This window comes from Falco punctatus (assembly GCF_963210335.1).
Source record: "Falco punctatus genome assembly, chromosome: 9".
Lineage (NCBI taxonomy): Eukaryota > Metazoa > Chordata > Aves > Falconiformes > Falconidae > Falco > Falco punctatus.
In genome coordinates, this window is record NC_137589.1 from 46,189,078 (window position 1) to 46,213,137 (window position 24,060).

General features: G+C 56.3%; 1 protein-coding gene across 3 annotated transcripts in view; it reads left to right on the forward strand.

Moving 5' to 3' along the window:
* Window positions 1–24,060, forward strand: part of RXRA (retinoid X receptor alpha) — a 119,226-nt gene that overhangs the window by 21,220 nt on the left and 73,946 nt on the right. The window contains exon 1 of one of the 3 annotated variants that reach the window (XM_080400849.1): window positions 16,669–16,997. The exons of the other annotated variants lie outside the window; for them this stretch is intronic. The gene's annotated coding sequence lies outside the window, so the exon portion shown is untranslated. Of the gene's footprint in view, window positions 1–16,668; window positions 16,998–24,060 lie in introns of those variants that run through there. 3 annotated transcript variants of the gene reach the window in all.

Here is a 24,060-nt window from a genome sequence, read left to right on the forward strand (position 1 = left end):
CCCACAGGCAGGCTTGTCTCTGCTGGCTTTTCGCTGTGGTCCCCAGCGGCAGCATCTGAGCAGCGTCTGCAGCGCACGCAGCGCGGTGGAGGTTTGGCAGAGGAGAGGGTCCCTCCGAGGGCTCGGGCTCCGCGCTGGGTGCGAGTAGAGGGCAGCAGGGTTTGTGCCGGTACAGCTATTTTTAAATCCCTCTGCACAGAAGGGTTTGGCCCTCATGTGCTTGCTGTTAGTTTGTTTATTTACGTATTTACTTATTTTGGTGGCCTGAGAAGTTTGTTGAAACGCTGCAAACGGCAATTTGTTTTGTCAGCTTTTTGGGGGAGGGAAGGGATTCAATCTCAGAGGCCCATTGTGCGGGCAGAGCTAATTTTAGACCTCTGCTCTTAAAATAGAAGAAAGGAAAGGAAAAAAAAAAAGAATTAGGCGTTTTCCCCTGGGCGAAGGGAAAACAGGCTGCCGGCATCAGCTGACCACCTGCAAGGTGGCCCCAAGGAATAGTCGTGGCTGTCGACAGCCAAAGTCAACACGAGAGGTGGCCGGGGCTGCTCCTGGCTGGCACTGGCACGGTGAGAGTGGCGGGGGGGCGAGGGGAGGGTTCCATCCCTGGTCTGATGGCATCTGGTGGCCTGTGGGACTGGGGCAGGTTGTGGTGCTTGGCCGTGCTGGATGCATGCAGGGGACCCACGGCTGGTTGCAGCGACCCACCTGGATGGCTCCGGGCTGGTCTGGCTCCTGCTGGGGAGTGGTTCCTGGCCGGGCCACGTGGGACTTGTGTCCACCGACCCCTGTGGCCATGACACCCCGTGCAGGAGGTGACCCAGGCATCCTTCCCCCTCAACATTAAAAAGATGGTGAAATGTCCCCGTGATGGACCAGCTCCAAGGAGACTGGATCCCATTTCGTGGCGGGGCTAGTCATCCTGTGAGCAAATATTCTGGCTATATTAAAATGCTTGGGATTTTCTAGTGAATTGAAGCTCTCCGAGCAGTGCCAAGAACAATTCAGCAGCCTCCAAAAACAGCTTTCCCTGAGGATTATTTGTTCCTCTTGCCAGAAGGATTGATGAGAACTGGTAGATTCAGGTGACTCAGCCCAGCATGACCTGACGGTCTCATCCTGGGCGGGCTGGCCGCTCGCTCCTGTTGCCGAGCGGGGACCGTGCCATGCCGTGCCATGGGGTCTCCGCTCTCCATGCAGCGCCGGGAGGAAGCTCAGTGGAGGCAGATGGCTTGCAGGGCATCTCAAAAACATCCCATGAGCTTGTCAGCACTTTGTAATCTCCTCTCTCCCTTCTCCCCAGGAAGCCTCTTGCAAAGGTGTTGACAAAATCAGGGGATGCGGTGGCCGAGCCCGTGAGCGAGGTTATGATGAGCTGCGGCACAGCAGCAGCGCGCGGTCGGCTTGGTACCCCCGAGCACCCACCAAACCCTCCTGCTGCTGCCAGCGCCTCTCCTCACCTCTGGGAGCCTGGCTGCCTTGGAGAGGATGGAAACCTGCTCCTAATGGCAGAGCGGGAATCCTTCTGGCTGATACCTTGATAACAAATCCAGCCAACGCTGTGAGCTGCCTTTTAAACTGCCAGAAGTAGCAAAAATGCGAGGCATGTGTTTAGGCAGAGCTTCAGTCTCTGGGTGTTTTTGGAGGAAAAAAAATATACACAAGGCTGTTTTCTTTTGGTTAAAACCTCTTTTGTGATCCCCCTCTTTTGGATAGTTCTCTAACTTTCAACAGCTCACGCAGTAGGTGGATGTTTGTGCTTGGAGATGTTTTTCCATATGCTTCCCATAGCTCCGCTCGCAGGTTTTGCTCATGGGATGGAAGAGAGAGGTAGGCTGCTTTAATATCATATGATAATATGAAATTAGCTCTACTTTACATAAATTGAGACACCCGAGCACTTCTAGGCCTGGTTGAGCGTGCTGGGGGTTCCTGTCCTCCTTCCCCTCTGCCCAGGGTGGGAGGCAGAGACCCCGGGGCTGGGTGGGAGCTGGAACCCACGTCTCTCCGTGCATGGACGGCTATTTTCTCCTGTAATCCTTGCCTAGAGAGGGTGAATTCCATTCTGCGGTGGGAATTTAGGTCAAAGGTGCTTTTAGTTCAGAGGAATATGATCAAATTAGGGCATTTTGTGTTTGCTTGTGTTTTTTTTTTTGGTTTGGGTTTTGTTTGTTTGTGTTGGTTTTTTTTAAAGGGACTTATGTAGGCAGGGCTGCAAGAAGAGCTTGGCAGATAGAGGGTCAGATCCTGACCATCCTTAAATCAAGACAGTGCTCCCTTTGCCCACGGCAGGGCTGGGATTTCAGCTGGAAAGGGCAGAATTGGTCCAGAGTTGCTGTTCAGCCAGGGATGCTTTTCTGGCCCTGCCTGGAAGGGAGAAGTGTGGGCTCAGGCAAAGCCCTTGAGCCTGCTGCAGCCCCCGTAAGTCCACCCCCGGGGAGGTTGGCTCAGGGACTTCCCTGGCCTGGGGGCTGGAATGATTAAAATCTTCTCCCTTGGGAAAAGAGATCGCATCCAGCTGGCTGTATGCTGCGACGTTTCCACCAGGATCCCTGCAGTCCTGGGGAAGGTGGGGTTCCTGCTCCTCCCTTGCCCCAGCTCCACTGGGAAGAGCTCGTGGGGTGCTCCCCCAGGTAGCATCACCCACACTCTGGGTGGAATCCCATGGGAGCTTCCTCTGGTCCTGCTTGTGCCGTGGCTGCCTGTTGGGTCGGGGTGGGCTTGGCGAGACGCTGGCTCTGCATAGGGTGCTAAGCCCTTTGCAGGAGGGATGCACCAGCCCAAAGGCACCTACTGCTGGAGCAGGAGGCAGTGGCTGGGAAGCAGAGGGAGGGATGGATGTGTGTTTTGAAAATGAGCTGCTTGTGTGCTCCTCCACACCTGTTTCGTGACACCCCTTGGCTTTTACGCTGATCCAGTGAACCAGCCGCTAGTGTGTTTTCCAGCCAGCGTGGGCTTCTGGTCCCCTCTGCAGCTGCTCCATCACCGCACTTGAGGCAGCATCGTGCTGGCTGCGCGCTCAGCCGGCAGAAACAGCGGTGAATGGAGAGGAGGTGCAGGGAAATCCGGCCTTCCGCTAGCAGCAGGCTTGAGGAGCTGGGAGGAGGACAGTAATTAGGTTTGTGGTTAAGCGCCTCATCCGCTGGGACCTCTTCACAGAGAGGAGATCACTGTACTTGTGCCAAAAATCAGCTGTCACGATGCCGGGGTGTTAATCTGCTCCGATCTGTCTCTGGAGCATCCCTGCAGCCCTGGTCCTTCCCACAGTGCGGGGAGGGGGGGATGCTGGGGGTGTGCCAGGGCACCCAGCGCTGGCTCTGCTCAGTGCCACCCCTGGGAAAGCGTCGGGGTTGAGCTGATGGAGTGGAGAGGAAAAAATCTCTCTGCTGTGCAGACCTCGGGGATGGCTAATAATAACCTTCCCCCGGGCTGCCGGGAGCGTTCATTCATGAATGTCTGCAGAGTGCCTTCAGGTCACGGAGGCAGGCACCCTGCGCAGCTCGCTCCCCAGTAGCTCACTAGCCCAGCCGTGGCTCGCTTGAGCAGGGTAGCCTGTGGGGACGGCACCCACTGGGCCGTGGGGGGCTGCTGCAGGCAGCTGTGCCTGGGATCGTGCTGGATCCCATCGCCATCCTGCCCGATGCGTGGATGCCAAGCCCCATTCCATCGTGCATGGAGCTTGCTTGTGGGTGAGAGCGGGGGAAGAAGGGGCAGGTGCACAGCAGGTTCTCACTGTAAACAGCCTAAAAAAGCAGCTTTTATGGAGAAATACATTAGTTGTCATCTGCTGTCTTACCCAAGCTACCTCAGCCTCTTAAAACCTGTTTGTTTTCATCCCTGACATTAATGCAAGGTCTAAAATAAGAGCTGCAATTTCCAGACACATTTGCTATTAGTGATAGGCAGGAGTTAACCATTCAAGCTTAAATTAATTGTGCTGTGGTGTGTTGTTTTTTTTTTTTTATTGATGCATAATGTATGATGAGAAAAAGTGAAAAAATAATTAAAGTCTGAAGAGCGCTGCATGGATTCATTCATTATGAAATCTGGGTCAGCAGCCGGAGAAGGAAAACAAGGAGGGGGGGCTGCTGGAGTGGAAAAACAGGACTTCAGAAGCGCTGCAGGCATTGGAGGAATTTGCAAAAGGCCCTTTTCAGGCAGCCTGGGAAATCCGAAGTTGCATTTCAGCAGCCCCCCCGAGGAGGAGCATGCCTCCCTGGGACGGTGTGTGGGGAGTGAGCGGGGCTCCGCACCTCCTTTACGAGGGGATTCCCTCTCCTGTCTCTGCTCATGGCTTCTTTTCATGGGGTAGGGGCAGGCGCTGCTGTGCTGAGCCAGCAGATCTGCGTGGAGGTGACTGAGGGGAGAACCTGGAGAGGCAGAAAGCGCTGCGCTGGGTGTTTGCAAAGCTGTGACTCAACAGTAGCGTGTTTTCAAAAGGCTCTCCTTGCTGAGAGCATCCCTGTGCCACCAGCATCGCTGTACCATGAGCATCCTTGTGCCGCCAGCATCCCTGTGCCGCCAGCATCCCTTTGCCACTAGCATCCCTTTGCCATGAGCATCCCTGTGCCACGAGCATCCCTGTGCCGCCAGCATCCCTGTGCCGCCAGCATCCCTTTGCCACTAGCATCCCTTTGCCATGAGCATCCCTGTGCCACGAGCATCCCTGTGCCGCCAGCATCCCTGTGCCGCCAGCATCCCTGTGCCGTCAGGTGGCTGCGCTTTGCGGACAGGCAGAAATGAGACCATGGCCATGCCCAGCTTGGAGCCTGCTTTGCTCATGGGGCTGTGCCGAGGGGCAGGCAGCTTGCAGGCACCCTGCCTGCGCTAAGCAGCCATGCATACACCCAGAAAACCCCGTTTTGCTGCAGCAGCGTGCGAGTCTCCGAGCAGAAGGGTTTGGAGAGTTGCAGCAATGGGTTTGCAAAGAGCGGTGGGGATCCGAGTTCAGAGTGGTGTGTGAAGGTGGTGGGGAGGCACGGGCTCTGCTCGACAGGCAAGTCGCTCGTTTTTTGGTCCTTGTCTAGGACACAGCTAATTGAATTGCAGAGTGTGGTTGAAACTTGGAGTCTTCCCCGTTGGCAGGAAGCACAGAGGTTTCAAACCATGCTTTTGTCCTCATTTAGGAGAAAAATACAGTACTTTTGGAATTTAATCGCAAAATGGAAATTCCCCTCCTTCCTCTTGCTCCGTCTGCAGGAAGTACAATCCAAATAGATTGGACTTTGCAAACAGTCAGCATTTATCCTTGGGAAATAGTTCCATCATAGGAGCATTCATCCTTGAGAAATAATTTTCTGACCCAGTCAGATTAAGTGCTCTTCAGAGCAAGGGCTCTCCATCCCAGTCCCCAGCAGAGCGGAGACGTGATCCCAGTGGGAGCTTTTGGGCTTTCCCTTCAAGCAAATATTAATTCTAGCAGCAAAAGGAGAACTTTCCTCTTGTTTTACCACACTAAATAGCCACATAAGCACAGAGACGTGCACCACAAACCCGGATTCATGCACACAGGCAGCTCCTCCTGGGAAAGCCCTCCGGTCCTGCTCGTGCACACGCACATTTTTATCTTTCTCTGAAGATACATTTCCTGCTTGCTCGGAGATCTACTTGTATCGTGTGGAGACCATAAATAAATTGATGTTGAATTTAGATGCTTGTGTTGTAGCAGCAAGGATGATATAATCTTGCGTGCAGCAGACATGGCAGAATGGGATGGGTTTAAGGATGGATATAAATGTGTATTGATTGCCCGGCTGCTATGGTGCATACGGATCTGCCTTTCCCTCCCAGTGAACTTCCCGGGGCAGATCCAGCTTCGTGCGAGGGCTGTGATGGTTGCAGGAGTGGGAGGATCTGTCGCTGCAGAGAAGAGCAGCAGGTTGGAGCCGGGGGGGGGCGTCCCTCTAGGGTCCGGATCAGTGAGACTGCCTGCGGCATGCGTTGGTGTGTCCAGGGATGTACCGTGCCAGGGGTTGCTGCCGTTTGCAGTTGTGGTCCCTGTTCCCCAGGTAGTGGCATCACCAGCTGTCACGCTTTCTCTCAAGGTATCTAGTTTCTCTCCCACTCCCCTCCTGCAAAGGCCAGCCTGATTTATTTCCAGGCTATGCAAAAGGGATGCTTTAGGGTGGTTAGTGCTGGGAAGAAACGGTTAAACCAGAGATGCTGGGATGTTTTCCCACACGGTGAATGGTGGTGGAACACAGAACACGTATTGAATCGGAGGGAAGTAATAACGCTTCTAATTTTCCTGTGTGATTTAATAAAAATGTAAATTGACTTCGGGTGGATGACTCACTATGGAGGGTGGTGTCGATCAAGATTAATTGGCGGCTGTGCGAAACCAGTTGGGCTTTGTTCCTTCTCCTCAAAGGCAACTGGAATGGCTCCACGCTGATGGCGAGGCAGTGGTCTGGCCCTGGGAATGCCAGATACCCCTGCCAGGTACATGCTGAGCCCCTCGGCCCGTTTGGCCCCAGTGTTTTGGGGCAGGACATGGGGGAGTGTTGGGTGGGCAAAGCCTTGTGGCTTTATCCAGTGCCAGTGGCTGGCTTGCATTGGGACCTCAAGACCCGAGAGCGGGTCCTGGTGCCGGTGAGGAGGCAGGTCTCTGCCCAGGACTCACTGCTGCAGGAGCTTGGGGCAGGATTTGGCCCCATAGCAGGAGAATCTTACCCGCCTGCTCCTGCCAGGGCGAGCGAAAGCGTGCCAGGATGCTGCACTCTGACCCAGGTTCAGCTCTGGACACTAATGGATTACAAATAACAATAATAAATTACAGGAGATGGGATAATCTACCTACTGTAACGTTGTATTACCATGACTGTTAGTTATATATTAATGTATAATTGTATTACGTTAGCTACATATGCATAAACCTCATGCTTCAGGGCTTCAGCCAGCCTTTAACTCTCTGTGGTTCACAAAGCAACTTCAGATGGGGCTGCTTATCCCACACACCGCCAGTGGCATCGGTGGCACCTCTGCCACAGCATCTCCCATGGTTTTGCAGCCCAGTGCTGTCGATGAAAGCGTCGCCTCTGCCTCGTGCTGTGCTGCCCAGCCCTCCCAGGGCTACCTACATCCGCAGCTCCCCAAAATGCAGCTGGAGAGGTGCGGTGTTGAGAGCAGGAGCAGGGATGCAAAGGATGCTGGGCGTCAGGGATCTGTACGTTTTGCAACAGCAGGTCAGGGAGAAGGGGAAAATAAAGCCCCTTGCAGCCCCCTTTCATCCCTGGCCCCATTTAGCTTCGGCTTCACACCTGAGTGGCACAAGGGAGGGCTGTGGCGTGTGGTGCCGTGATTGTTCCCTGGCAGATACTTGGTGTGACCAAGACCCAGTTCTGTCGAAAGTAATGAAGTGCGAGCCCTTCTCTTCAGTTATTTTTAATGCGCTGAACCCTGCGATGGTTCTGCTCAGGCTCTGGTAAATCTGAGTGAGCTGCCTTTTGTTTGCAGAGCCTCCCTCCGCGCTGCTGGATTGCTCGTCTCTGGGTAAATGACTCATTAGGTTGTGAGGCTGGATGGACTCTGCTGTGTTTGGTTTTGGGCTCTCCCCTGTCTGACTAGCGCGGTTGCAGATGCTTTCCCCAGTGCTCTGACTGGGATGGAGGATCTGGGGATCCAGATCGGTGCCTGTGCTGGGGCTGAAGCACAGGGCAGCTGAGGACAAGGGGCTTCATCCTTCTGGGAGGGTTTTCCAGCTGTGTAGGATGGCTGGGGGGCTCTGTCCCTGCCCTGCCAGGGAACAGCCTGGCTTTTTGCAGCTGCAGCCCCAGTTGCTCCACTTTTCCTGGGGACATTGATACAGTCTTCGCTGGTCCCATCCTTTGACAAGCGGTGCCTGTGGGATGGGCAATGTGGCATCGGGAGGGACGGGAGATGGGAATTTCTGCCGGGCTTCCCTTCCCATCCCAGCACAGCCCTCCCCACCATCCTGCCTTTAATTTTTGATCCCTCTCTCTCCTCTCTACTCCTGAGAGCGCGAGAAGCAGAGGCAGGAAATGCAGCCTGCTGCCAGATGGCTAGAAATGTAGCATCTGTAATACTTTATCAGAAGAAATTACAGCTGAATCGCTCTCCCTGATTAAACAGCCTGTCCAGATCCTCTGCGAGCCAGCTGGACAGTCTCACCCTCTTGCGACAGGAGGGGAAGCGATGGGAGCTGGGGACACGGGGCGGAGGGATGGGGAAGAGGTTGGAGTGAACCCTCCTGCAGCGGGATGTGCATCCCTTGGGTATGCTGTCACCTCCCTGGGCACGTCCTCATGGTGCCAGCTCCTCCCCTTCGCTTTCCCGTGGGTGTCCATGGGGTATGGAGGTGAGCATCCCTCCCTCACAGAGCAAGGGGGAAGGAGGAGCAGAGGAACTGGCATTTCCCCTGTCTTGTTGGTTTTCCAAATCTTTTCCCATTTAAAAAATGAACACAGTGATGCCAAGCCACCCTGTGGGCTGCGGACATTTGGCTTTTGGAAGTTGTTGTGAAAGGGCAGAGTGCGGGGGGCACTCCGGATACCCATAGCTGGGTGTAGCCTCACCCCTTGCCCCCATGCCCCCTGCTCCCCGGTCCCGGGGATGCTGTATAAGCATCTGCAAAGAGGGGGCAGGCGACGATGTTTGGCAAGAAGGGAAACTGAGGCAGGGTGGTGGGTGTCTCTAAGGTCTGTAAGGTCATCTGAAAAGCTAGCAAGAGGCAGACCAGAGTTTAAGCCTCTGAGTAACCTGTCCCCTGGCTCGCACTGCCCACATGCTTGTACTGAGCACGGTGGCCAAAGCACGGTGCTACCGGTTTCAATGGACTTGGCGTACGGACGGCTTTTCTATGAGTTCACTCTGTCTGGCTGGTGAAATGTGGGTGTGGACTAAGGCCACTAATTTCCACTAAAGCTGGTGGAAAAATCTCTTGCTGGTGTGAGCAGGGACTGGTTTCCCCGACCGCTGTGTGCAAGGGGCGAGCGGCTGTGCGGGCTGGGGGAGAGGGGGACACGGTGCCTTGCAGAGGAGTTTGCATCCAGTTGCGTGAAGCCGTTTTCTTCCCTGATTTGCTGCCCCAGTACTTGAAGGGGTGACCAGATTTTTTCCTAAATGGAAAACAGGAGGAATCTGTGCTCCTAAATGCATGGAATTAGCTGTAGGCTGTAGGAGGTTTGTGCATGAAACACCTTGAACAGTGGGAGGGAGGTGCTGAGCGTCTGCATGTGAGGGGGGGAGATCCGGCATCTGAACGTGGCCTGACACGGGATGCTTTTGGCTGGTGCCTGAGCCATGCTGCATCCCTGTGGCACATCCCGATGCCTCCCCATCAAGCGTATAGGAATGCGGCCAGCTGGCACTGGCACCCGCTGCAGGCACAGACGTGCTCAGCCCCGGACATCCCTCTGCCCTTGGCAGGGGAGAAATGCTTGGGCCAAGAAAGGCATCAAAAAAGCATATTTTCCACTCAAATCCAGTGGGGTTTAGCCGAAAGGATGCAGGCAGAGCAGTGACTTGAGTGGGTCTTGGAGTCTCCCAGTCTCCTGAGGCTCGTTGCTGTTCCTGGGTGTCGGGAAGGGTTGCAGCCTTGGGATCCGGCATGGAGGAGGATGGGGAGCAACTTCCCTGGGCAGTGAAGCCTTCCTCGTGCAGCAGCCTCGCAGGGGACTGGGCTGGAGGAGGGGAACCATACACCTGGAGAAACATTATCCCTTTCCTTGCCCGTAAATATTTCATGAGCAGATTAAAAATTTAAGCCAAAATGAGCCCTGCCATCAGAAGAAACCGGCTCAGTTTCAAGTTCTGTTTAAGTATTTTTCTTTATAATGTAGCTGTGTCAATTAGAAAATGACATTGCTATTTAAAATGCTGTTCCGTAGCCCTCTTTAATTAAGGCAGTGATATAATACCAATCTGCTCTCATTAATGAATTTTTAACAATCAAAATGAGAGCTGAATGACGCACAGTTGGATTTGCAGCACGGGTGTTTTCTCCCGGAGCTGCTGGCGGCGGAGTTAAAGGAGCAGTGGCTGCTGCGGGGGGAAGGCTGCTCTTCCTCGGGCAGCCTCACCGGGCTGAGCCGGTGGAGAAGCTTCTCAGGTGCCGTGTGGTGGGTTATTGAAAGGCTTCAGCCCTCCGTTGGCATTGAAGAGCCATCCTAGAGGGAGAAGGTCTGTGTGGGAGCACCGTGAAAAAGCAGAGACACATGCCCAAGTCTTGCAGGAGCCTGAGCTTGATCACAGTTTACTCCTCATCCCTCCCCGCTGCGCAGTCCCGAGCAGAAACACAGCTGAAATGAGGGAGGCGAACAAGGTCATGAGCCCAGTGGTCACGTCGAGGGTAGCAGCCTGCCTGGTGCAGTCATCGCTGCTTGGACTAACCCGGCATCATCGGAGCATCCCCTGGCCCAGTTTTCCCCAGAGATCCTGCAACGCTGCTGTTTTGCTGCAGCAGCAAAGCACAAAATGCAGTGCCAGGGTGTGCGGCTTTCCGACCCAAAATAAACACCTAATCAGCCCCCTTCCCTGCGAAGCGTTTCTTTTTTTGTTTTGACAAGGCAGAGCAGATTAAAAGATGCTCCCGCAGCGTGGCTCGTGCTAGTTGTCTCCTATTGTTTGAGCAGGAAGCCTTTTTTTTTTTTGTGGCAGTTATTATCTGTGATTGCTGGAGGAGCTCTCTCGCCTCTGGTTCTTCCTTTGAGGAGGCAAAACAAAAACAGGAATTTCTCTGAATAATAAAAAAATTAGCCGGGCGTGAAAAGCTTAACTGCAATCATTTCCGTGGCCTGTTTGGATTTGAGTTGATATGATTTGTTTGCTCTCTTATCCTTCCTCCCTGTTTCCTCTTCGGCACCCACTCTTTGCTCTGTCCTTCCCCAATGAGCAAATGCGGTGTGTTAGGAGAAGCGTGCGCATCGGGCAGCATCCCTGGCGTACCTGCCGCTGGAGCAAGGTGGCTGCAGAGCAGCATCTCTCCCGTGCTCCAGCCCAGCACCTGAGCAGATTCGGCCCTGCCTGGGCTGAGGTGCAGGTGCAACGGGGATTTCTGCATCCCATCCTTGTCCCGGCATCCCCCTGCTCGCTGGGGGTCCGGTGATGCTCCTGGGGACTGCACAGCCTTGGATGAGCCACACATGCAGCAAAGTTTTGCTATAAAAGAGTTTTGTCTCGAGCTGAAGCGACTAGCCCAGAGGGGCTGGGGCTCCCTGCACCTCCCTTGCCTGCGAGGGAGTCGGGTGAGTGGGTTGAGGTTTCCTGGCTGGGTTTTTGTTGCCATAGGGAAGAGAATTGAAGCCTGGAAACCATCTTGTGGGTGAAGGGAGGAAATGTAAATGTCTAGGAAAACAGAGAGAAAATAGCAGCGGCAGCAGCGTGCTGTTGTCCGAGCCCCAGTGCGTGTCGATGCAAAGCCCCCCAGAAGATGGGAAAGGCTGAGGGGGTCGTGTTCGTCCTTCCCGGTGTACGTGTGCCCCAGGCACTGCTGGCACGCAGGGATGCCGGCCACAGCGCTGGGGAGAGGGGCAGCCAGCCCCAGAGTTCCTGCTCCAATCCCTCCTTGCAGGGCCGGGAGGGAGAAGAATGTGTTCGTAGTGGGGGAAAAAAGGGAGTATGTTTTCTGATGATTTCAAGAGGAGGAGAGAGAAGCAAAGGCGGCTTTGAGCTTTTGCCCAGGAATAGCCAGAGATCTGCTTGGAGGCTTACATCCCACTGTCAATAATTTTGGAGTTGAATCATCTGCATTTTTGCTGCTCCTGAGACAGCATCAGGAATTAGCATCCCCAGGGTGTCAGAGGCACATTTTTGTGTGTTGACAGTGGGCCTGGTTAAGAAAACCATCCCAAATGGCATCTGATGCCGAAATCCTTGATGTCTGGACTCTAATGTGGCTCATTTCTATTTCAGACATCTCTTAGGGATGTGCGTGGCTGTGGTTGTTTTTGCAGACATGGGGAGGTGAGTTAGGTGAGTGTGTTCCTTCTTGCTCACCTGTGTGCTGATGTGCTGTGATGCCCATGCCCAGACGGGGCAGGCAGTGGTGCAGGTGGGCTTCGGTGTGTTGACGCTTCTGTGAGCCGTGCAGAGTACCCCCTTCTGCAGGGTCCCCCGCTGCTCTGGCTCCCCTGGCAGGCACAACCAAGGTCGTGCCGCTGGGCACAGCGAGGGGAACCGGCTTCTCCAGGGGCTGTGTGTGCCTCAAGCCCAGGGGTTGGCTCGGCGTCGCCCTACGTCACCCTGGATGGCAGGAGATTTGGTTCCCGCACGCCTGGCACGAGGCCCTGTGGGATGCAGCAGCGTGGGGGGATGCAGCTCAGCCCCCCCAGCGGAGCGGTTGGAGCCAGCCTTGCGCACACTCTGGGCTGTTGGACCATTAAAACCCATGTGCAAATTGCCGAGAGAGAGGAGGTGGAGTAGTGGGGTTTTGCGGTGCGGAGGGAGTCTGCTTCGGGCTGCCAGTGGGATGGCCCCAGTGATGCTGGGGCTGTCAGGGGGCTGGGGAGGGCTGGGGTTCCCCCCCCCAGCTTCAGCGTAGCGCAGTGAGCAGGTGAAGCATGTGGCCAGTGCATTGCCAGCCCCTCTGGCCACCACCAGCCCTGCTCAGGTGTTCGGTCACTTTGACCCCAAGCCAGCGCAGGGGGGTCAGGCAGCGGTCGCCCGAGCAGTGGCCTCGCAGGGCCGGTACCCCCACGGCCCCCTACTGCGGCGAGGGGCAGGTGTGCCCAGCCGGGCTTTCCCCGCGGCGGCCGTTCGGCAGCAGCCATCAGAGCCGGTTAACGTAAGCTTGTGCACAAGCCAACCTGGTTCTGGGGGCGCCGGGGTCCGACCTGCCCAGCGGCACCCATCCTGCCCGGCTGAGCACCTGCCTGGAGACAGGGCAGCACGGGGCCAGCTTAACCCGTCCTTCACCGGGCGGCGATGCCGGGTGCCGTGGCTGCTGCCTGCCTGCTTCTGGGATGGCGCAGCCCTGCGAGCTCTTCGTGACTCATTGCTTGCAGGAAAGGGAGCTGAGCTGATGCAAGGCTGGCTGGTGCTGCAGAAAGCAGAGCTCTGGCTGCTCCCCAACCGGTACTGGGGAACAGATCTCTCCGAGGAGAGAAATTCCTTTTCTCACCCAGCCTGGTAGCATTAGCTGTAGGGTCTCCTCTCTTGCATCGGGTCCTTCCGAAGCAGCTCTGCAGTCTGTTCTCACTCCTGACCTGCAGCGAGGGGCTCCGTGCAGCTGCGGGGCTGGGAGCCTCAGTGTGTGCTGCTCCTGGATGTGGGGAAGGGACTGGAAATTAAATAGGGAGGACCCATGAGAGTGCAAATTGCTTCTAAAGGGGACCCTGGAGGAAAGCTGCCGGGGCTCTCCTGCATCACTGAGGCTCTGTGGTACACAGCCTGTTGGCAGGGAAGCAGGACTGGCGTCCCCAGGATGCCACCACCAGCCCTCTTGGGTGGGCAGAAAGCTGGCTGCTTTGTCACCTGTTTGTAGGTCAGGCTGCCGGGTCATTTTCCCATGGCGCAGGACACACCAGCTCATCACTGGGATTGTCCCTGCATTTACCCAGGGGTGTGGGAACTCCTTGTGCTGGGGATTTCGGGTGGCTGCAGCAGTGCCCGGGGACCGAGGCAGCGCTCCCCGACTGAGCCGGCACAACACCTGCCCCATTTGTGTGCCCCACACCAATCTGTTTTCTCCTTCTCTCCCCTCCTGGGATTTTCCTATCTGGAAAGTCTCTTTTCTTGCCTCTCACGCTTATTTACTCTGCTTGCAGTGCTCGCCCTGCAAGCAGCAGAGGTGCCTGGGGAGTTGGATGGACCTTGCTCAGCCCGAGGAGCTGTGCCGTGCCGCAGCCGGGCTCTCCTGCTGCTCTCCATCCTCCTACCCTGCCTCTGAGCCGGGCGCTCAGGCTGTCCCTCAGTGCAGCCACCCTGGCTCGCGGGCTGCCATCGTCCTGCCTGACACTCCAGCTCCCCCTCCATCCCCTTGCACCTGGTCTCTCCGGGCCAACCAGTTTCATTAACGTACTAATTAGGGTGTCTGTGCCAGGTCCTTGGGAAGGCAGCTTGGCTTCTCCAGGTCCTTGAGAAGGCAGCTTGGCTCCTGGGTGCTAATGGAGCTGCTGTCACAACAAACGCCTCGGCACACACGCTGCCTGAGCACCGAGCCCAGCAGGCCACCGCAGGGCTTCAGCCAGGCAGGACCAGCATCCCCAGCACCCTCCTCCCGCCTCGTGGTACTGGAGCTGCTCCCGGCAGCATCCCCTGTCCCCATCCCCTGTGGCACGGAGCAGGGCCAGCGCTGCCTCTGCCTTGCTGCGGGGTCCCTGCTGCAACCCACCCAGCGGGACAGGCGCCACGCACCTGCCTCCACCCCTGGTCCGTGGGTAGAGCTGAGTTAAAGGGTGGATTTAAATATATTTTATGCTATTGAATATATTTTAATAGCAAATTTCCTGGTAAGTGGTGCTTTGGAAGGTCAGACATGGTTTGTGAAGTCTGGCTGGATTCAGTGAATAGTTTGATCTCCCAAAAGAGGGCTGCAGTATTTTGAATACTTCTTCCCTTTCTGATCAACCTTCCACTTCAAAACAACCCTTTTTCCTTGTAAAAATAGACCCACACCGGCCAAACAGCCCCCAGATGAGACACGGCGCTTGCTTTGAGCTCGGAAGAAGCATTGCAGCTGGACAACAAAAACATTTTTCCTGCTTCTTGGGACTATTGAAAAACTTGGAGGTTTGGGGCTTTGCTTTAACCCCGTGGTTTCCGTGTGCTCGCCTTTCCCAGCCCCTCCTTGCCGCCGGCGGAAAGCCGGGAAGCGAGGACCCAGCTCCGGGAAGTGCCAGGCAGGATTGCTGTTTGCCTCCATGGCACTTTCTGTGTCTGAGCAGCACGTTCCTGTGTTGTCACGAAACAGAAGACAGGATAATTAAATTGCCCTTTTCCCAGCAAAATGTTACCGTCTCCGCGCCGCCGCGGCTCTGGCTGTGGCCTGTTGCAAGTCACGCATGCCTCGCTGCTGATGGAAGGTGTGAAAAGTGCCGGGGAGGAGACCGGGGTGGCAATTGGGGGGGTTATATGGATATTTATTGCCCCTTGGAAGGAGAGGCACAGCTGGCTGTGGGAGCTGGAGGATGCCATGGAGGGGGATCGGGTACCCCCGCTGGTAATTCCCATCCTTTAAGCTGCTCGAGAGCAGCAGGGGCTGCTTGAGGGCTCTGGGTGCGGATAATCGAGATATTCTTGTCGTTAAGCCTCTCAAGTGTGCAGGTCTTAAAAAGGGCTCCGGCTGTCGAGCCTGTCCACCGCCGAGTTGCAGGGGGCTGTGGCTGTTGGGGCATTATCGGGGCTGGGGGCAGTGGGCTGGCTGAGCCACGGCGTCCCCCAGCAGCAAGAAGCGGCTCAGGAAAAGCTGCCCGTAGGCGTGTGGCATGGATCAGTGCCGCTTTGGTGGCCGCTGGCACCCTCCGGCAGCGGGGCGGCTGGCAGGGCAGTGCTCCCAGTGCAGGGGGTCCAGCCCAGCCCGTCCGGAGCAGCATCCCATTGCTGCCTGGCTCTCCTGCCAGCCCTGGTCCCCTCCTGGGATGACGTGCTGTTCCCTCTCTGGTGCAGGATAGGGCTAGCTGATGAAATGGCTGGAACAAGCTCACAGCAACCTCATGTAAAGGAATAATGTATTTATGCTGTTTGCCACCCATCCTCGCCTGCTTTCTTCTCTCCTTTCCTTCTCCTCCAGCCTCTGCCACCCCAGGTCCTCAGATCCATCAGTGTTATTGCTTTGCCTTCAGCTATAACCCTGCTAGTTGACTTCCAAGAGCTGGCTCCCCCCAGCCCTTGTCACCCCTCCGCTCCCCGCCCCTGAAATATTAACGCCACAAATCACAAGCGACAGCCGCTCGGCTGGAGCCCCCGTCGCTCACGTGCCGGCTGGGAGGAGGTGTTGGAGGACGGATGGGACACGCGGTGGGTTTGCGCTTCTCCTCAAGGGCTGTGTCTTGCTCCTGGGTCACAGGGGAAAGAGTGAGCCCTCCATTTAAAGGTGGGAAGGTGGAAGGGCAGAGCATCAAGGCTGGGGCTTATGGTGCCTAGCCCACTCAGGATGTGAGCTCCTTCCCGTCCCTCTGTGCGTCTCATCCCTGTGTCCCTGGACGGGTGGTTTTCCTTTCCACCGTCCAGCCACGTCCATTTTGGCCACAGCTTTTCCTTCTTTGCAAACTCCATGGCTGACATGTGGCCCTTGGGTCACAGAGCTGGGCTGAGAAGGAGCTGTGTCCCCCGGGAACATGTGTGCGCCCCAAGCTTTGCTGTGTGGGGACTGTGGTGGGGAGCCAGGGCAGTGAATTTGCATTACTCCTCTTGTGTTTGGTGGGTGGCTCACGTGAGGATGAGCTGGGTACGGCAGATGTAAGGGAGATTACGGGCGGCTTTTTTGCACGTGTGTGTGCACGCACGCAGCCAGGCAGGCGGGGTTGCGGACTGCAAGGCGTGCATGAGGGTTGCACCTTCTCTGTGCAGACTGCGGGCAGAAACAAGCGGGAAAGCAAAGGAGAGAAGCACAGCAGTGACCTGTCCGCAGCTGGGCAGGGGGCAGCGCCGAGGGGCACGGCTGTCCTCGCTGGGCTCTGCAGTGCCGGCTGGTGCTGCGAAGGGCAGCAGCTGCAGCCACCCAGGGGTGGGTTTGCAGTGGGAGGAAAAGGGCAGTGCCGTAACGTGGGGCGGTCTCTGGCAATGGGTGTTCAGCCCTGGTAGGGTCCCTCCGTGCCTCAGTTTCCCCCAGCAGTGGAACAGGAATGGGATGACTGTGGCTGGCTGGAAGGGTTGCTGCCCATGCTGGGTGCATCCCCATGCACCAAGTCATTCTGAATCACAGCCCGCTGTGTCAAACCATCCCAGTTCCTCCCATTGCACTGAGAGCTTGCCAGAGCCCAGACTTGCCCTGGAGAGAGGTGGGAGAGCAGGAGCCAACCAGCCTTTTTGGCTTTTGCAGTGGAAATGACAGCAGGGAAGGCAAGCGGTGGGACCTGGAGGTACCAGCAGTGCTGTTCAGGGTAAATATAGACATGGGTTTGCTTTTCCCTCCTGTTCCCTCAGCGATGCATTTACAAGGTTTATTTGAGCTCTGCTCAAACAAACCCCCAGGACAGACTTGGGGAAGGGATGCCCCGGCGCAGGCAGGGCTCAGGGAGCGGGCACGTGGCGGTTGCTGCTGCCCGCAGGGCGGCTGGCTCCACTGCTGGAGACGACCTTCCCTCTCCGCTGACCTTCATGCCCATCAGCATCAGCTTTGCTGCCTTTTGACATCTCGGGATGCCAGCGGTGGCGGCTGGGGTACGAGGCTGGGCGGTTGTTCCCGTGGGAGGCTGCTGGGGCACGGGGGGCTCGGCCAGGGTGAGGGGTTTTATGGGCAGAGCCGGAGGGAGGTGGGGTGGGTGCACTCGGCTGTATAATTCAAGGACTTCGGCTCGCTAACAGAGGTTAAAAGGGGAGTGGTGTGATCTGTTGGGAAAATCATTAATGGTAACCTCTGCCGGTGGCACTGCTCATTAGCATCCCCCTCCCTGCCCACCCGCCTGCTTCCCCATGCAGAGCGAGAAAATCGCTGGGAGGGGGAGAAGAGGAGGGTTGGGGGAGCAACCGCTGCTGCAGGGGGTAGCTGTGCCGGAGCTGCCCACCAAGGAGCAGCCATTCCTGGTGACCTGTCCCTCAAGGAAATAAAGATTTAACTAGTGGGGAAAATACGTACGGGTTGGGTGTCTCCAGAGCAGCTGGGGAGGTCTCAGCAGTGGGTGCTGCTTACCCTGGGGGGGCTGCTGCTGCACCTGACGGTGACGGAGAGCAGGGTGCTGGATCCGTGCACGGGGCAGGGTTGTAGCTGTGGGTGTGAAGATCCCTGGATGCACAGGGTGGGAAGGGCAAGGCTGACTGGCAGGAGCTGGTCCCTGTTCCCAGGCTGCTTCTCCCCACCGGCTTGGCTCCAGCTCTCCAAAGGGCTCCTGGGAGGTGTTTTGGTGTTACCAACTGTGGTGAAAGCTGCAGCCCCAGCATGGTCATCAAGGGGCCATTCTGGGAGATTTGCCTTCTTTAGCCTGTGCCATCCTGAGTTTCTGCCACGACGGGAGCCAGGCTGGGCATCACCTGGGGTCATGCTGCAACACCCGTCCTCTCGGAGCATACAGGAGACCCCTCAGCCATCACCCAGGTGTCACTGGAGGGGTTTTGGACCAGAGCACCGCCAGCTGCTTGTCTGGAAGGACCCCGAAGCATCCCCGGAGCTGAAGTGTGCCCCAGCCTCTTCATGGTGCCTTGAGCCATCCCATTCCCGCAGATGTCCAGGGAATATTAGCAATGCCAGAAGGAAACGGGTGGCAAAACAGCAACACCAAGGTCTCCCCAGTGCTGCACCCAAAGCATGTGGCACGTTTGTGCCTTCCCACACACTGCCTGAAGCGACACCCCCTTTTTTGGGAAACATTTAGTATACCAAGCTGCTGGACTGATGGATGCCTGAACTCCCCATCAGCTGGATTACAAATGAGAGTAGCCATCAGCCCGTTTGGGATACCCCGGGTTCTGTGGGCTGCCAACATGGGGGCATTTGTCGGGCCCCCAGATGAACTCGCCGGCGTTTTGCTGCTGAGGTCTCTGCCCTGCGTCACCCATGCCTGCGCCAGCCACGTTTACACCCCACATGTCAGCTGAGCCGAACCCCAGGGGGATGCTCCAGAATGCTCCTGGTTCCCTGTGGTTGTGCTCCTCTTGGGCCTGCACCAAAGCCCATCGGTGGCCCTAGAAGCTGTTCTTAGATGGCTCTGTCTGAGAAAAGAGGGTGCTGAAATACCACGGGAAACGCTGTTTTTCAGATATCCAGAAATGGGGAAAAAAACACTGATTTTGGATGAAAGGCCAGTTTTCTTGTCCTGGGCTTCAGCTCTCTTGAAGTTCGTTTCACCCAGAGACTGGCCAGAGTTTGGGCACAGAATGGGTGCAGGTGGCCCCGAGGGAGCGGCTCAGCGTGGCCGTGGGTGCCATCGCGCCTGCGCCCCAGCGCCGTCACCCTCCTGGGTTGCAGGAGGAAAATGAGCCGAGTTTTGTTTTGCCAGCTGAGACTTTGGCTTGGGTGCCTGTGTGCTGGCTGCGGTGGCCTCGGCGCGTCCCCAGCAGGTACCAAGAGGCAGATTTTGGCTATTGGGGGCCAGCATACCCTGGTGCACCAAGGGAATGTGCACAGTGTCTGTCCTGGTGAACACGGCAGCCAGCTTGGGGTACACCAGGCACCACCACACTTGTTCACTGCTGCCAAGCCAGGGCTTTGTTTTGCAAAACTGACCGTGATTTTCGTTGGTTTTTTGCATGCGAGCACTGGTATGCTGGGGCATGGCTGACTTGGAGGCAAATTTCCCGACTTTGGTCTTATCTCTGGCTTTGGATCCTTATTTTTGCTCGCAGCAAACATCCGTTTGAACCTGCTGCAAGTCCATTATCGCCACTTTAACTGGGTTCCCGTCAGGACCGGCTGTGCAAATACAGTGGTGGTGGGGGAAGCGGCTCTGTGCTGCAGATCCTGCGGGGATGAGTGGCTGTGCGGGTGCTCCTGCTCCTGCTCCTACTCGGTGGCTTCCCGGGTTTGTTGTGGCTGGGGTGGCTCAGCGTGCTGGGGGTGTTACCCCCATTGCACAGGGCACCCCATATAACTTTGCATTTTATTCTACCACAGATGAATGTATGTCATGTTACGCTATGTGTGTGCATAGGTATAATGCAGATATTTATATCCGTTGCATAATAGATATACAATGATAGACTTTATGCTGCCAGGGGTGTCTCTGGGTGGTCTGTACCCCGGCTCGCTGGGTGACAGGGTGGTGGAGGACCATAAAGCCATTTGTTGGCGTGGCCTGGTGGGCTGTTGCTGGCGAGCTGCCGGCGCTGTGACCTGCTACCCTGCGAGCTTTGGGGTGGTGGCTGTGCCACTGGTGGGGCTGGGGCAGCAGGGGCAGTTTGGTGGGGTGGGCTCACTCGAGGGGCTGAGTGCATTGTCCCAGGTTGCCCAGCAGAATTGGGATGTCTCTCTGAAGGTTGGGGGGTTTGCTGAAGCTGCGTACCCCGTCATCCTCTGCTCCTCACCCGCACTCTTGGGGTTCCTGCTCTGGGCGATGGTGCATGGGGATCTCTGCAGCAATCACAGAATCATTTAGGTTGGCAAAGACCTTTAAGATCATCAGGTCTAACTTTTAACCGAACACTGCCAAATCCACCACTAAACCACATCCATAAGTGCCACATCTACACGTCTTTTAAATCCCCGCATTGCTCCCTCCCTCCTTTGTTGAAGCAACACCCTTTCCAAAACCTGCGATATGGCAACACCTGCAGCTCCTCACTGAGCATCCCGGGAGCTGAGAGGTGGGCACACAAGGTGATGCCTCCTGTATCACCCTGCACCCCTGTGTGTGCATACCTGCACACCTGTAGCACCCAGGCACCAGGGTGGGTCCTGTATCACCTTGCACAGGGCCCTCCCTGTAGCGCCCTAGGGAGGTTGCTGGCAGGATGGGAGCAGATGGGTGCCCATACGTGCCTGGTGTGGGGCAGGGACTGCTCCCTGCTGCTGTTGGCCTCGCCGCCTCTGCTAGCCGCGTTTGCAAACAGGGACTACATCAGCTTCAGCGCTGCTCCAGGAGGAAGAGGTTGCAGTGCCCACTGCCCCGGCTCACCTTCCTGGTGCTGTGCAGGGTACCTGGTGAGGGGGCTGAGGCCTCCCCCTTCGAAGAGGAGGAAAAAATAATATTCACCAAGCCAAGAAACTCGGAGTTGCTGGGACCGTATTTATCACAGCGAAGAAAAAGGCTCTGTTCCCTGCCTCTCCTCAGCGGCTGTTTATCACACACACAAGGGTATGGAGAAAATGTTCCATTTGTTGGGTACAGCCGTCAACCCACACAGCGTATAAATTAAGGGCTTTTACATGCAGAGTTCCCGAAATAAAACACACACACACACACACACAAAAGAGAAGTTTTGTATCGGCCCCGGCACACTGCCTCTCCCTGGCTGTCCCTGCACCCCGGCCCCGGCCGGCGCTGGCTCCCGTTCAGGAATTCCACATTATCTCCGACCGTTTCCAGCTTCCTCAGCAGGGAACAGCTCTGCTTCTGTCTTCCTGCAGCCACATCTGGAAAGTGTTACGCCAGGGTGTCAGCCGTCAGAGCCGGGCGGCTGGCATGTGCTCCCCCCTCGGCGTGCTCGCTCCCGCCGCCCTGCCTGCTGCTGCACTCAGGCTTTAGCTGCCTTCCTCGGGGCTCGGTTTTCTCTGCCTCCCCTTTTTGGGGTGTTTTCAGGGAGCTTTTATAGCTGCCGTGGGGATGGCAGGGAGAGATGGCTCCAGGGAACCCCAAGGGTTGTTCACAGGAGCTGCTGTGGGCAGGGATGCTCTGCTGTGGTCCTCAGCTCTGCTGCCTGCTGGGAGGCGGTGGGGGGAGATGCGATGTAAATCCTCCTCTTTGCATGCTTTGCGGGGACTCCCTGCCGGCTCAGGGGAGTTTTTGGCTCCTGGCCCTATTTCTGGGCTGGCAAAAGCGGCATCCCTGGGCTGCAATGCGGTAGGGATGTGGTGCTGCGTCTGCCGAGTGCTGGGAGTTAAAGAAGGGAGCTTGGCGGGGAGAAACCTGCGTGATTCCCTGGTGCTGCTGGAGGGTGTCTGGGGAGGTGCTCCCCGTGCCGTGGATGAGCTTGCTCCTAATGACTGTGGGTTTCTCTCTCTGGGATTTCTTTGTATGTAACGGGGTACCTAGGGCATAAAGGCATTGGGCTGTCAAAGTCTCAGTCCCCCAGGGGAAATGCCCACCACATGTGGGGGGCACGTGGAGATGCTCAGCTGGATGATTGCAGCAGGTGTGATGAAAATGAAAGAGCTCCCTGCAGCATCCCAGTATTTTGGGGTTCCCTCCTTGGGTGCAGCGTGTTCCTTGCGGCACCCTGGCCCCTCTCTGCAGGTGTGGTGGGGGACACTTGGCAGAGGGAGGGAGCTTTGCAGAAAGCAGGTGGTTTGGGGACTGATGTGCCCTTCAGAGCAAAGGACAGGGAGAAAGCTGGTGGCTTGTTTTTAAAACGGGGGTAATGACAGTGACCTGGAAGCAGGCTTGCATGCCTTAATGATCGGCGTGTGGGTATTTAGCAGGGAGGGATGGTGGAAGTGGTTAAATGTGCCCTAACATTCCGGTCAACGGGAATCACAGAGGGCTCCCTGCAGTTGACTTTTGACTTTTTTCTTTTTTTTTGTTCTTGCTTTTAAACTGGCAGGCTTACCATTATGGGATTTTTAAATTAAAGAGAGAGAGAAAAAAAAAAAAAAAAAGAAAAGAAAAAGAAAACAGGCCTTGCTTTTATAGGCCCTACAGATGCATCCGGCACCAAACTGATCCCAGATGCAGCTCCACTGTCAATAGTGTTACACGAGGGATCAATCCCCTTCATTGTTTTATGTGGCCTCTACAGCATCATCAGCTAATTAAAGCTAATGGGTCCCAGAGCAGCACTGACAGCATCTGATCCTATCAGCCGGCGCAGCCGTTTTAGCTTGACGGGCCACTTCGGGGCCGGATCCTGCACTCCAGACCCCGGCAAAAGCCTGTATTGACTTGGGGGATCAGGCTACAGATCAATGGGAGCTGTTGTTAAACAAACATCGCCGGATTAATGTCAGCTCCACAGGGGGAGGAGGTCGATGGCTGCTAATTTGAAAGGGGTGGGAGGGATGGAAGGGGGCGAGGTGACAGTGGTGACAGGGGATGGAGGGGGAGAGGCCAGGCTGTTAAAACACTCCCCGTGTCTGTGGCAGCATCTGAGTGTTTCCCAATCTCAGATTTATCATCACCCTGGGTGGGAGGCTGTGCTGGAGAGGAGCTCAGTGGTGTCCCCGAGAACATTCAAGGTGCCTAAATCCCTTTGCTTTGTGCCTCGAGGGAGGCGAGGTGGCCTTGGGCTGTTCCCAGGAGGAACAGGGAGCCCTGTGCCCTTTCTGCCACCATGGCCTTGGCGTGACCATCTCTCCCATTGCAGTGGAGCACTAAACCTCAGGTTCTTACTTTCACTTTTCTTGTGGCTACTGTTGGCCTTTGGCTGGGGCTCAGGGATGCCCAGGGATGCGGGTTGGAAAGGTTTCCATTCCCGTGGTTGAACCGTCCTGTGCTGCAGCTAGTCTGTTTCGGACTTTCTTCTCTTCTTCCTTCTTCCGTCCCCTCGCCATTTCTGTGTTGCATGGGAGGGTGAGATGGGGTGAGGAGGGCAGCCAGGGAACCCATCATTGGTCTCGTACCACCACGGAGCAGGCAGGACAAGGAAAGTCTCTTTGCAAAAGTATTTTTTTGATCTATCCCACCATTGCTCCGTGATGAACTATCACAGCGGTGGCTCTTACTTTATTGGGCTGCAGAATTGGGTGGCGTGTTGCCTGACCGGCACACGGCCCCTTCCCCATCCTCTCCGCAACACGGGTCGAAGTGCCGCCTGCCCAGGTGGGCACAGGGCTGGCCGGCTGTGCGCTCCCAGCAACGGGGGGTGGGCATAGCCCCCAGGAAACTGGGCGGCAGACCTGAGCAGAAGCAGAAAAGTGAGCCTGGGGTCCCAGCCCTCCTGCTGAATGAGGGTCCTGGTACCTGCTTGCCAAGTCAACGGGCAGATAGAGCCCAAATGGGCGAATACAGCTCTGTTGGTTTAACCAGGGACATTGGGCTCTGCCCAGAGACTCGATGAAAATCAAATGCCCTAAAATTAAAATTAACCTTGGTCCTCCTGTCCCAGTGAGGCAGAGTCTGGCCGGGGGAATACTGAGGGTTTTGCAAGCTGTTGGTGTCTCTCTGGCTCCCTTTGCAGCCCCAGCCCCAGCCGGCGGCACTGGGAGGCAACATCCAGCCTGGTGAAAGGGGGAACCGGGGGAGAGGGGCAGGCTGCTGGCACAGCCCTGCCACATAAAGCAAGCTGATAATTAAATCCTGCAGGTTTTATATGAATTCCAGGGCATTTTCCTTGGGCTGGAGCCATCTGCAGCATGCACCCCACCCTCCCTCACCACTCCCTTTTGCTCTCCTCGGCTTCATTTTTTTCTTGCTTTGG